The sequence below is a fragment of the Heterocephalus glaber genome, unplaced genomic scaffold (assembly GCF_053883595.1).
Source record: "Heterocephalus glaber isolate CG9 unplaced genomic scaffold, H.glaber_assembly_v1.0 deba00001547, whole genome shotgun sequence".
Taxonomy (NCBI): Eukaryota; Metazoa; Chordata; class Mammalia; order Rodentia; family Bathyergidae; genus Heterocephalus; species Heterocephalus glaber.
The window spans coordinates 5,670,712-5,684,727 of record NW_028258340.1 but is presented as its reverse complement, the minus strand read 5'-3'; the positions used below and the strand labels follow the sequence as shown (position 1 = coordinate 5,684,727).

Sequence of the window (14,016 nt, the reverse complement as noted above, 5' to 3'; positions counted from 1 at the left end):
ACTGGCAGAATGGGTCAAGAAGCAAAATCCAACAATATACTGCATACAAGAAACACACTTAGTTCAAAAGGAAACTCATAGACTCAAAGTTAAAGGGTGGAAAACAATACTCCATGCAACAGGAACCCAAAAAAAAGCAGGAGTAGCTATCCTCTTTGCAGATCAAGTAGAATTCAAACCAACACTGATTAAGAGAGAAAAAGAAGGACACTACATCCTTGTAAAGGGAACAATCCAAGAGGAAGAGATGACAATCATAAATATCTATGCACCAAACACTAGTGTACTCAACTATATAAAACAACTATTAATGGACATGAAAAGTCATATATGCACTAATACAATTGTAGTGGGAGACCTCAATACCCTGCTGTCACAAATAGATAGATCAACTAGACTAAAAATAAGTAATGAAATTCTAGAACTCAATCAAACTCTTGAACAAATGAACTTAACAGATGTTTACAGAGTCTTCCACCCCACAAAATCAGAATACACATTTTTCTCAGCTGCACATGGGTCATTCTCCAAAATTGACCACATACTCACACACAGAACATGTTTAAGTAAGTGCAAAGGAATTGAAGTTATCCTCTGTATATTATCAGATCATAGTGTGATGAAATTGGAGATCCATAGCAAAAGAAACTTTAAAAATTTATAAACATGTGAAAATTGAACAACACACTTCTGAAGAACCAATGGGTCACAAAGGAAATTAAAGAAATCAGACAGTTCCTTCAATTAAATGACAATGACAATACAACATATCGGAATCTATGGGACACAATGAAATCAGTCTTACGAGGGAAATTCATAGCAATGAATAAGCATATTAGGAAAACAGAAGGAGCCCAATTAAACAACCTGATGCTCAACCTCAAGGTTCTAGAAAAAGAAGAACAGGACAACCCCAAAGCTCATACAAGGGAGGAAATTATAAAGATCAGAGTTGAAATCAATGCAATGGAGACTAAGAGAATGATACAAAAAATCAATGAAGCCAAGAGTTGGTTCTTTGAAAGAATCAACAAAATTGATAAACCCTTAGCCAACCTTATCAGAAAAAGGAAAGAAAAGACCCAAATCCATGCAATTAGGAATGAAAAGGGTGAAATTACAACAGACCCAGAAGAAATCCAGAGGTTCATCAATACCTACTTCCTGAACCTATACGCCAATGAGATGGAAAGCACAGAAGAAATGGACAGATTCCTAGATACATATGAATTACCAAAGTTGAACGAAGAAGACCTAAAAATTCTGAACAACCCAATATCAACTAACGAAATTGAAAATGTAATTAAAAACTTATCAACTAAGAAAAGCCCAGGCCCTGATGGCTTCACTGCTGAATTCTACAAGACATTTAGAGAGGAATTGCTGCCACTACTGTTTAAACTCTTCAATGAAATTGAAAAGGAAGCAATACTCCCAAATTCATTCCTGGAAGCAAGCATCACCTTGATCCCCAAAGCAGAGAAAGACCCAACCGAAAGAGAACTATAGGCCAATCTCACTAATGAACATAGATGCAAAAATCCTTAATAAGATACTGGCAAACAGAATGCAGAAGATCATCAAGAAGATCATACACCCTGATCAAGTGGGATTCATCCCAGGGATGCAGGATACATTCAATATACGCAAATCAATCAATGTAATACACTACATCAATAGGGCCAAGTACAAAAACCATATGATTATTTCCATAGACACAGAAAAAGCATTTGACAAAATCCAACATGCATTTATGATAAAAACCCTACAAAAAATTGGAATAGATGGTCTCTACCTCAAACTGATAGAAGCCATCTATGAAAAACCAACAGCCAATATCATACTAAATGGTCAAAAACTGAAATCCTTAACACTAATATCAGGAACAAGACAAGGACATCCACTATCACCACTCTTGTTCAATATAGTTCTGGAAACATTAGCCATGGCAATTAGATAAGAGAAAGAAATAAAAGGAACAAAGATAGGTAATGAAGAAGTCAAATTGTCATTATTTGCAGATGACATGATACTGTATACAGAAGACCCCAAGAACTCCACCAAAAGTCTTCTAGACTTAATAACCAAATTCAGTCAAGTAGCTGGTTACAAGGTCAACACACAAAAATCAATAGCTTTCCTCTACACAAATGACAGACTCACTGAGAGAGAAATAGGGCAAATAATTCCTTTCACAATAGCATCCAAAAAACTGAAATACCTAGGAATCAACCTAACGAAAGAAATCAAAGACCTCTTCTCTGAAAACTATGGCACTCTGAAAAGAGAGATTGAAGAGGATATCAGAAAATGGACAGACATCCCCTGCTCCTGGGTAGGCAGGATTAATATAGTGAAAATGGCCATATTTCCAAAACTGCTATATAGATTTAATGCAATTCTAATTGAGATCCCAGCAGCATCCTTCATGGACCTTGAGAAAACAATCCAAAAATTCATTTGAAACAAGAAGAGACCCAGAATAGCAAAAGCAATTCTAGGTAACAGAGACATGGCAGGGGGTATCACAATCCCCAACCTGCAACTCTACTACAAAGCTACTGTGATAAAAACAGCATGGTACTGACAAAGAAACAGACCTGAGGACCAGTGGAACAGATTGGAAGATGCAGAAACAATGCCAGACACACTCCGCCATCTCATCTTTGATAAATGAGCCAAACACTCTCACTGGAGGAAAGATAGTCTCTTTAATACATGGTGCTGGAAAAATTGGGATTCAACTTGCCAAAGATTAAAACTAGACCTATATCTCTCACCATGCACTAAAATAAATCAAAATGGATTAAAGATCTAAATATTAAAATAGAAACTCTGAACCAGTTGGAGCAGAGGTTAGGTAGAACCCTTGAAGACATCAGTGTAGGAAAAGATTTTATGAACAAAACCTCAGTTGCCCGTGAACTAGCACAAACAATCAACAAGTGAGATCTCTTCTTATTAAAATGCTTCTGCACAGTAAGAGAAACCACCAGCTGTGTGAAGAGACAACCCACAATGTGGGAAAAAAGTCTTCACCTGCTCTTCTTCAGACAAAGGTCTACTATCTCGAATCTATAAAGAACTTAAAAAGATCAGACCTCCCAAATTTAAAGACCCAATCCAAAAATGGGCATCTGAAATGAACAGACATTTCTTACACAAAGAAGTAGAAATAATAAATAAATACATGAAAAAATGTTCAACATCACTGGTCATTTGAGAGATGCACATGAAAACAATGCTGAGATTCCACTTCACTCCAGAAAGAATGGCTGCTATCATGAAATCAACCAATAACAAATGCTGGCAGGGCTGTAGGGAAAGAGGAACCCTGCTCCATTGCTGGTGGGAGTGTAGACTGGTGCAAGCACTGTGGAAATCAGTATGGAGGTACCTCAAAGAACTAGGACTGGAAGTCCCATTTGACCCAGCTATTCCACTGCTGGGGATCTTCCCCAAAGAATTAAAAGAATCATACTACAGTGATATATGTGCACCCACGTTCATAGCAGCACAGTTTGTAATAGCTAAAACTTGGAAACAGCCCAAATGCCCATCAATTGGAGACTGGATAAAGAAAATGTGGGTTTTTTAATAAAATGGAGTACTACTCAGCCATAAAAAATGAGAAATTAGAGACATTTATAGCTAAGTGGATGCACATTGAGGCTATACTCTTAAGTGAAATAAATAGGACACACATGTATAAATACCAAATAGTTTCTCTGGTGTGAGAAACTGAAAGTGTAAATAAGGACTAAATGTATAATAGGTAATGTGAAATAGGAAGAAAAGGGGCAAAGGGGAAGGAAGTGGGAGGGCTAGGGGAAAGGATAGAAGGGAATGGGATTAATATGAGACAATGGAAAAATAGGAACAAAATCTTTGTAAATAGGGAGGACTGGAGGGGTTGAAGGGAGGGCTGGGCAAGGGTGAAAAATAAGAACCAAGAGAGACTATGTAAAGGTGCAAATTTCCAATGATGAATGTCATTATATTGTATACCTAAAATGTACCAATGATTAGAATGAATAAGCGATAATGCAAAATAGGAAGAAAAGGTCCAAAGGGGTAGGGGTAGTGGGAGGGGTAGGGGAAAGGAAAGAAGGGAAAGGAAAAAATGATGAGAAATGGAAAAAATGGAAATAAAGTCTTTGTAAGTAGGGACGGGTGGAGGGGGTGAAGGGAGGTCTAGGAATGGGGAAAAAATAAGAACCAAGATGCATCATGTAAAGGTCCAATTCCCAATGAGAAATGTAATTGTATTGTATACCTACAATGTACCAATAAAAGAATTTAATAAGGGGCTGGAGATTTAGCTCAGTGGTTCAGCCGCCTGCCTCGCAAGTGCAAGGTCCTGAGTTCGATCCCTGGTACCAAAAAAAAAAAGTATTTAATAAAAAATAATTAAATAAATAAAAATAAAGGAAGAGAGGTTTATTTGGTTCACAGTTCTAGTCCGTTCAGTTCATGGACTTCTGGTTTCAAGGCAGAAACATCATGGAGAAAGTGTGTGGCAGAGGAAAGCTTCTCATGTGAGCAGGATGCAGAAAGAGCAAGAGGAGGAGCAGGGGACAAGAATACAACCTTCTAGGTTACACCCCCAGTGACACACCTCTTCTGACCAGGCCTCACCTCCTAACAGTGCATTCTGCTATGAACTCATTAGTGGATGAGTATAGATAGCACCCCCGTGATTCTGCTATTTTCCAAAAAGCACTACCTATGAACACAAAACTTTTAGGTACATTTTAGATCCAAACTGTAACAAACACGGACATGGAGAAATGATGTGTATTTGGTTAATGCTGTATTTATCTTCCAAGTATAAACTATCTGGTCTAGAGTCACACAAAAGACAAATAAGAGCTCTTCCACAGAAGGCCTACACGCCGCCGTTGTTGCCGCCGCCATATCTCTAGTGATCCCTGAGAAGTCCCAGCACATTTGGGAGTACTCAACACCAACATCAATGGGTGGCGGAAAATAGCCTTTGCCATCACTGCCCTTAAGGGTGTGGGGCGAAGATACGCTCATGTGGTGTTGAGGAAAGCAGACATCGACCTCACCGAGAGGGCTGGAGAGCTCACTGAGGAAGAGGTGGAACGTGTGATCACTATCATGCAGAACCCACTGCAGTACAAGATCCCAGACTGGTTCCTGAACAGACAGAAGGATGTGAAGGACGGGAAGTACACCCAGGTTCTGGCCAACGGTCTGGACAACAAGCTCTGTGAGGACCTGGAGCGTCTGAAGAAGATCCGGGCCCACAGGGGCCTGCGCCACTTCTGGGGCCTTCGAGTCCGGGGCCAGCATACCAAGACTACTGGACGCCGGGGCCGCACCATGGGTGTGTCCAAGAAGAAATGAGTCTAGGCCTTCTCTGTTAATAAATAGTTTATATAAAAAAGACAAAAAAGAAATGCTCATTTTTTAAAACTTACATATTTTGAAATATTCCTAGGTTTCCCAGGTTCTCCAACATACTTAAATTAGGACTTTATTTATTCCTCACACCAAATAACAATAAGGATAAACTTCTACTTATTTTTATAAAATATATTTATGATCCCCAAAAAGATCATCTTTACATATGTGAAGAGCCTGGACTTTTTTTTTTTTTTTTTTTGGCTTCCTGGGAAGTTCAAATACATTCCTCTTCTCCAGTCCTATACCTTTCTTAACAGAAGGTTTAAAGGTGACAGGACATTTTGCACATACTGCTCACAAACTGACTTGATTCAGGATGGTACTTTTTAATAACCTTTATCCTAGGAGGATGGCTCTGTGGCCTCAGCAGAAACACTAGAGGCCTCAAGATTTATCTCTTACAATAGTAACATGGTCGGGATTTTATATATAGGTCATGCACAGTAGTAAAACACTTTTTTTTCTTTGAGCCTTCATTTTACCCTCACTGGTTCCCTAAAAGGAACCATTATTGCTATAATGTAAATAAAGAAAATAGGACAAATTTAATACTTGTAGGTTTCAAGAAAGGAACAAAGATTTAAGTAGGAACAAACGTAATCATTTTTTAAAAGTGCAATCTGCTCTTTTTCTGCTTCAATTTGATTAAGCATTACTCCCTATGCAGATTTAGATTCTAGGAAGGATTTCCTGGGGCCTGTAGTAGTCTATTTTCTGTTGATAAAACAAAATACCTGAGAACCTAGATAACATATAAAGAAAATAGATTTATTTAGCTTAGACTTCTGAAGGCTATAAATCCAAGACTGGCTCACCCCATTGTCTTGGTCTCTGGTGAAGGCCTTCTAACTACATCACAATATGGTAGATAAAATCATGGTGGGGACACAATTGTGAGAAATAGAACAGCCACATGGCAGAGGGGCATCACAGAGGAGAAATAGTTCTTGGCTGGCAGAAGGCAGCAAAGAAGCAGCAAGCAATAAGCAGCAAGCAAGAAGTAGTGACCCTCTTTTTGTCCCTTCTATCTTACCCAGGCTACCCACCCTTAGGACGGGTAGCACTCAAACTCTTAATCCTAACACCCTTAATCCTAGCATTGCACTATATATCAATCCCAGCATCACACACTCTAGATTCAGCCAACTCTGAAAAGCCCACCTATGACCTCATGAGGCTTTGTGGGGGGACATGTAGACAGAAACCATAACAATAATTTTACCTGAATAAATTTTAATTTATTATTCTTTGTAAATTTTCACTGATCAGGCACCTTCTTCTCATTAGCTGTTGCAGAATAGAATAAGTAAAAATCGTTTTCATGTTTATACTGATAAGGATATCCCCTCTTACTTTTTTAAAAAACAAGGATTGAAGAAAATATTAGAATATAGAAAAATTACTTTAATTTATTTACTCAGCGATAATTTGCTAACTATCAGCCTTCAAAAAGCTGTCTAAGAAAGGACATCAGTAAGTCTTGAGACCCAGCCAAGCCCTATATGCTAAGTGCCACAAGGATTTAAATACAAGCCATAGTCCAACAAATGGAGCGGAACATCTTTCTATTATGCAAAAAACTTCATGGGGAATTCATGTGTTATCTACATCAATTCTTCTAATGCACTAACAATATATTTCTCCACTTAAATCTTCTCTACTTTCTCTCAGCAATGTCTTCTTCATATCATATTACTAATCTTGAACTTTATTATGTTAAACAGCCCACAGCAAAGCATTGCAGGCAGAACTCTGTAAGCAGCAAGTGACAAGTGACAAGAGAGAACAACAGCCCTCTTTCTGTTGTTTTTTTTTCCTTAAATTCTTTTATTGGTACATTTTAGGTAAACAATACATTTACATTTATCATTGGGTACTTGTACCTGTACATGATGTATCTTGGTTCTTATTTTTTTCCCCATTACCTGTGCGCCCTTCACCCCCTCCACCCTTCCCTATTTACATAGCCTCTTTCTGTTTTATATTCCATCCAGGCTACCAACTTTTGGAGTGGGTAGCACTCACACCCAGGGTGAGGCACCCTTAATCCCAGCATTGCACCACTAATCCCAGAATCACATTTTTAAAATTTTTTTTAAATGTATAACTTTATTATCATTCACTAAACACACACATATACAAAAATTAAAATTATTCAAAGAAAAGCAATGCAAGGGAAAAAACTATAATAATATCCAAATATAATAGAACTCAACCAAAGCAAAACTGAAAAGTTCTTAAACATTTTTCCATGTAATTTGAAAAAACATCTCAAGCATTAACAAGACATCAAAGGATGTGATTTGTTTTAGAAAGATTTTCAAAACTAATATTGAACAAATAGTGGTCTGAAAAAAAATTCTAATTAGGTAGTAGACTCCACATAGGCCAATTTTTTTAAATTTAAATTTCAACACAGTCATGTGACACGTGATGGAAATATAATCTGAGAAATATGTTATTAGGCAATTTCATCTATGTGTATCACAAAGTACCACACAGAGTGCCAACTTCTAAGTGCAAACTGAGAAGATATTATGTCAATCATCTGTGATGGCCCCTTGATATTACCCAAATATGCAGTTAAACATGAGATACGTGAGGCTACCACTGGCATAACAGCACACTGTTTTATAGTAAACTCTTTTATATAAGTAGAATTATGCTCTAAAGGATGAAAAGCACAGCATGTTATGATAAGTACCTAAATCAGTAACAGTCATTTACCACACTATCGAGTACCATGTACTATACATAGTTTTATGTGCTTCTTCTGGAAACACACCCTTCTGTCCTTTGATCTCAGTGACTCTTCCTCCCCAACCCACTGAAGAGCTCCAGCCTAGTCTCTATCTACATCTCTTCCTATAGTTTTAAACACAATCTATATATGGATTCTTTCCAGATTCCAGCCTGTAACTCTTATCTCTCCCCTTCCCCTCCTGCCACCCCTACCCCTTTGAACCTTTTCTTCATATTTCAAATTATCCATTATTCATTTTAATCATTTTAACTCTTGTTTACACTATCAGTTTCTCACACTAGAGAAACTATTTGGTATTTACACACGTGTGTGCTATTTATTTCACTTAAGAGTATCACCTCAATATGAATCCATTTAGCTATAAATGTCTCTAGTTTCTCATTCTTTATGGCTGAGTAGTGCTCCATTTTATAAAAAACCCACATCTTCTTTATCCATTTTCCAGTTGATGGGCACTTGAGCTGTTTCCAAGCTTTAGCAATTACGAACTGTGCCGCTATAAACATGGGTGCACATATATTGCTGTGGTATGATTCTTTTAATTCTTTTGGGAAGATACCCAGCAGGGGGATAGCTGGGTCAAATGGGACCTCTAAGCCTAGTTCTTTGAGGTATCACCATACTGATTTCCACAGTGGTTGCACCAGTCTGCACTCCCACCAACAAGGAAGAAGGGTTCGTTTCTCTCCACACCCCTGCCAGTATTTGTTATTGGATGATTTCTTGATAACAGCCATTCTTTCTGGGGTGAAGTGGAATCTCAGCACTGTTTTCATCTGCATCTCTTGAATAAACAGTGATGTTGAACATTTTTTCATATGTTTATTTGCTGCTTTTATTTCTTTGTCTGAGAAATGTCTATTCATTTCAGATGCCCACTTTTGAATTGGGTCTTTAAATTTAGGGGGTCTGATTTTTTCAATTCTTTATATATTCTAGATAGTGGTCCTTTTTCTAAGGTATAGCTGCTGAAAATTTTTTCCCACATTGTAGGTTGTCTCTTAGCTCTGTTGGTGGTTTCTCTTGCAGTGCAGAAGCTTTTTAATGAGATGAGATTCCAGGTGTTGATTCTTTGTGCTACTTCCCGTGCTACTGAGGTTTTGTTCATAAAGTCTTTTCCTATGCCAATGTCTTCAACAGTTCTACCTAACTTATCTTCCAGCAAGTTTAGTGTTTCTGTCTTAATATTTAGATCTTTAATCTACTTTGATCTTAGTTTAGTGCTTGGTGATAAGTATGGGTCTAGTTTTAATCTTTGGCAGGTTGAAATCCAGTTTTTCCAGCACCATTTATTAAATAGTCTATCTTTCCTCCAATGAGGATGGTTGGCTCCTTTGTCAAAGATGAGGTGGCTGAATATGTCTATTGTTGTTTCTGCATCTTCTAATCTATTCCACTGATCCTTGGGTCTGTTTCTTTGCCAGTACCATGCTGTCTTTATCACAGTAGCTTTGTAGTATAGTTTCAAGTTGGAGATTGTAATACCCCAGCCATGTCTCTGTTGCCTAGAATTGCTTTTACTATTCTAGGTCTCTTCTGGTTCCAAGTGAATTTTTGCCAGCATCACATTTTTAATCCCAGCATCACATACCCTATATCCAGCCACCTCCAAAAAGCCTCATCTGTGACCACATGAGGCTTTGGGAGGACATGTAGATACAAGTCATACCATTCTGGTTATGTTTACTACTTTATTTCCTGATCATGGTTCACTTCTGCTTTTGTATTCAAGTTCCATAATTTTTGTTTGAATGTTGGACACTGTAAAGAGTGAGATAAATGGTACTTACACCTAAATCACATATTACTTTGTCAGGCTATTAGTCTGGAGTAGTTTAAGTTAATGTAGTTAATAATTAAACTGGATTTAGATTTTGTTATTACAGTTTTATTTCCTATATCACAAACTTAAAATTCTTCCAGTGGTAGATAGGTTAGTTAATTAGCTATCTTGTAGGCAGTTAGACAGGTCTGCCCTCAAGGAGCCAACATGGAATGAGCCAACATGGAGAACAATCAAGGAGCCAACATAGAGAACAATTGAGGCACATTCACTGGTTAGCATTATAAAAAAAGAAAAGAGTACTACCTCCCCTAGAGATTATAGCAGTGATTGATATTCTAAATGAGGAAATTCCTTGTATGTGATTGTTTTCCCATCTGACCCCTATTTAATCAATATTACCTGGGTGACTGTACTTGTAATCTTATTCATTGGTCATGGTTTTGCTCCATCTCATGCCCACCTTGTAATTTTCCATTGGGTCTTATAATTTTGTCCCACTTTGTAACTGCCTCACCTCATGGCTCTGCCATATAAAACACCTTTGAAAAGTAGAGTGTGTGGGAAAATGCATTTTCCAGTCCCCTTTCTGTCTGTCTTAGACAGAAGCTATCTTTCCCTCAATAAATTTTTCCTACTCTCAACCTCTGTTGTTTCTAGAATTCATTCTTCAATTTTAGAGAACATGAACTCACATTTTGGATGTCTAGTAGGTTTGTGAGTTGCATCTATTCTCCCTGTATCAGTAGGATGCTGTTAGTTTGGGTTAATGTGGGATCTTTGGCACCAGAAGGATTTTGTCTATGTTTGCCTGCTTTTCTCTCATACTTTAATAGGCCCCGCATACATCTGTCACTTGAGTTCTCTCTATATACTCCTGCCTCTCCTTAAGAGCAAAGGATTCACTATTGCTGTGACTTGGTGTGGGGCTCATCATTAGAGTGTATAAGGGGGAAATTCTCAGTTCTCTTTACCTACCTTCAGTCTTTGGCTATGTATTCCTAGGGATATATCTCAGCTTTCCTGTATTCCTACCCCTATGGCAACCAAATTCTTTCTTATATCTGAGGAGAACCTCAGATGGGAGTATGTTTTCTGCCTCTCTCCCAGAGTTAGAAGTTTTTGATTATACTCTCAAAAGTAAAAATTCTTGGGAACAGTACTAAGAAAGTTTGTTATCTCTTTCCTACATGGTAGATTGTTGTTTGTTGTTACTTGGGGTAAGCTCCAGGGTGTAATTATAGTAGGTTTCTGGCACCTCCCACAGTGGCAGTTTACTTTTGCTTGTGACTTGGGAAAAGAGAGTTTCCTACCTCTCTCCCAGGTACAGATGGTTTTGCTTCTCCCTCACCTCCTTAAAGCAATGAATCTTTGCTCAGAAGGAAGGCTTTGCACCTTTTACTTAGTGGTGGTGGCATTTTTTTCTATCTTTCCCCTAGAAGAAATGTATCTTTGCCTGAACTCTAAATTAAACAGTATTCCCTGCTAGGAAAGAGGTCTAGGAATTGACATCTAAGATAGTCTCTTAGATCTCCTTTCCTCCTCATAGTATTTCTTTTGAATACCTGGCAAAAGCTCATGGAAAAGACCTTGGAAGATAATATAGTTCTGAGATATTCTTCACAGTCTCTCTTGATCTTCAGCAATTTGTTAAAATGTTAGCTTCATTCTCACTTGATTTTATGTAGGACATCTCTTCATCTTATGCTTTACCAGGATGAATCAACTTGTGTGTACCTCTTCCTATGGTGGGTTTAGGATCATTTGGAATTCGGTTTATATTGTTGTCTTCAGACATTCAACTGTGTTATAGGCTCCAGAAAGGTTATTATTTTGTATATTATTTTGGTTTTTTCTACTGCAGCTGCATAAATATTCACTTGTGGTTTTCCTCAATCTTAGCATTGTTATGACATCTTTGGAAGATGATATAAGATAAAGCTAGTATCTAATATGCATGGTTTGCCTTCAAATATTCTGCAATTGTCTTTCAGGATAGGGAATAATATTTGAAGCTAAAATATGAAATGAAAATGTCACTAAATGTATGACTTAGGAAGGGAAATACATTGATAGAAATTAGGTTTTTTTCATCCTGTAGAAAATATAATTCTGACTAAGCAGGATTCAGAAGTATTAAAATTCATAGGATTAGAAGTCCCATTTGACCCAGGTATACCCTTGCTAGTTATCTTCCCAAAAGAATTAAAAGCATCATACCACAAAAATATATGGGCACCCATGTTTATAGCGGTACAGTTTGTAATAGCTAAATCTTAGAAACAAACCAAATACCCATCAAACACTGAATGGATAAAAAAGATGTGTTTTTTTATACAATGGAGTACTACTCAGCCATAAAGAAAGATAAACTTGAGACATTTATAGCTAAATGGATGCAACTTGAGACTATACTCTTATGGGAAATAAATTGGACACATATGTCTAAATAAATATCACATATTTTCTCTAGTGTTAGAAACTGAAAGGGCAAATAAGGACCAAAATGTATAATAGATAATATGAAATAGGAAGAAACTGTTCAAAAGGAAAGGGAAACTGTGAAAGGGGGAGGGAGAAAAGAAAAAATTGATAAAAGAAAGAAAAACTGGAAACAAAGCTTTTGTAAATAAGGGGGGAAGGGAGGTTGAAGTGAGGGAAGGGGAATAGGAGAAAAAGAAAAACCAAGTTATATCATATACAGGTACAACCCCCCTTTGATGAATGTGATTGTTATGTATATTTAAATTGTACCAATAAAATTAACTTTAAAATTTATATATGGGGGTAGAAGATATCTATAATACAAAGAGGTCAAATGGAAACTTTGGACATCCCTTAGTAGACTAATCATAGGGAAATGAATGCAATGTACATTGAGGTAAAGTAATGGTATAGGGCATTTTTCATCTTACCTCTACTCTTCATTGTTCCCTAATTTCCACAATTCCCTGAACCACATATACAACTTGAATAAAGACAGAAGGAAGGAACCACATACACTTATTGAAGCTTTCCCTCAGAACATTCTATGGCCAAAGTATAGCAGATCATCACTCACTTTCAGAACTGATGTTCACTGTGAGCAGAATGTTGTGCTCTAAACTAAAGCATGTGTAAAGTATAGAAATAATACTTTATTCTAAATTGTATCTCATGGCTTATATCTAGATGATCCCCCAAAGCTTCATGCATTCACAGGTGGGGCTTTTCACAGGTGCCTGGATCTAGGGTATGTGAATGTGGATTAAGAGTGTGATAATTGAATTGGTCCACTGATTGGTTTAGCATTGTGCTGGGTATAGGTAATATCACTCAAAAGGCTTGTAGCCTGGATGGGATAAAAAAGAAAGAGAAGGTTGCTTCACTGATGCTTCTGCTTCTTGCTGCTTGCTGCCTTTTGTCTGCTCTGTCATGGCCTGTTTCTCCTCTGTGATGCCCTCTGCCAAGCTACCTTGTCTTGAAATACCTGAACATGGACTGAAACCTCTATAAACTGTGAGCCAAAATAAACCTTTCCTCCTTTAACTTGGGTCAGGTATTTTGTCCTAGTGACAAGGAAGTAACCAAGACACTGTGTGATATTTATTCTTTTCTCATGTTAGTTTTCTTTTCAGGGAGAGTGATTCTGCCTATTAATTAAAAATTGCCTATACACTGGGCATGGTGGTGCACAACTGTAATCCTAGCACTTAGGAGGCTGAGGCATGAGGATTGCCTCGAATTTAATGCCAGCCTGGGCTACATAGTGAGTTCAAGGCTGGCAAGATCCTGTCTCAAAAAATTGCCTATAAAACATCCCTATCTAAGCACTTCTGTTATTTGTCCATTGTTGGAATGCAAGCAAGAATAGCTCCATGTCGTTACTGGGCTATGAGGGAAGAGTAAGAGGGAAGCTTTTAAAGATGCCAGGCTTCCCATTAAAAAACATTAAAATCAAAACAAAATTTTTAAAACTGCTTAAAGTATAAGCATGAAAACAAGCAAATAAGAAACATCACTTTAGAAGCATAAAAGTACTATGAAGATATAAAGG

The 14,016-nt window shown here is 37.5% G+C and overlaps 1 pseudogene; it reads left to right on the top strand.

Moving 5' to 3' along the window:
* The window catches only part of LOC101705164 (small ribosomal subunit protein uS13 pseudogene), a 111,328-nt pseudogene extending 105,947 nt beyond the window's left edge, over positions 1-5,381 (top strand).
* Positions 5,382-14,016: the final 8,635 nt, after the last annotated feature.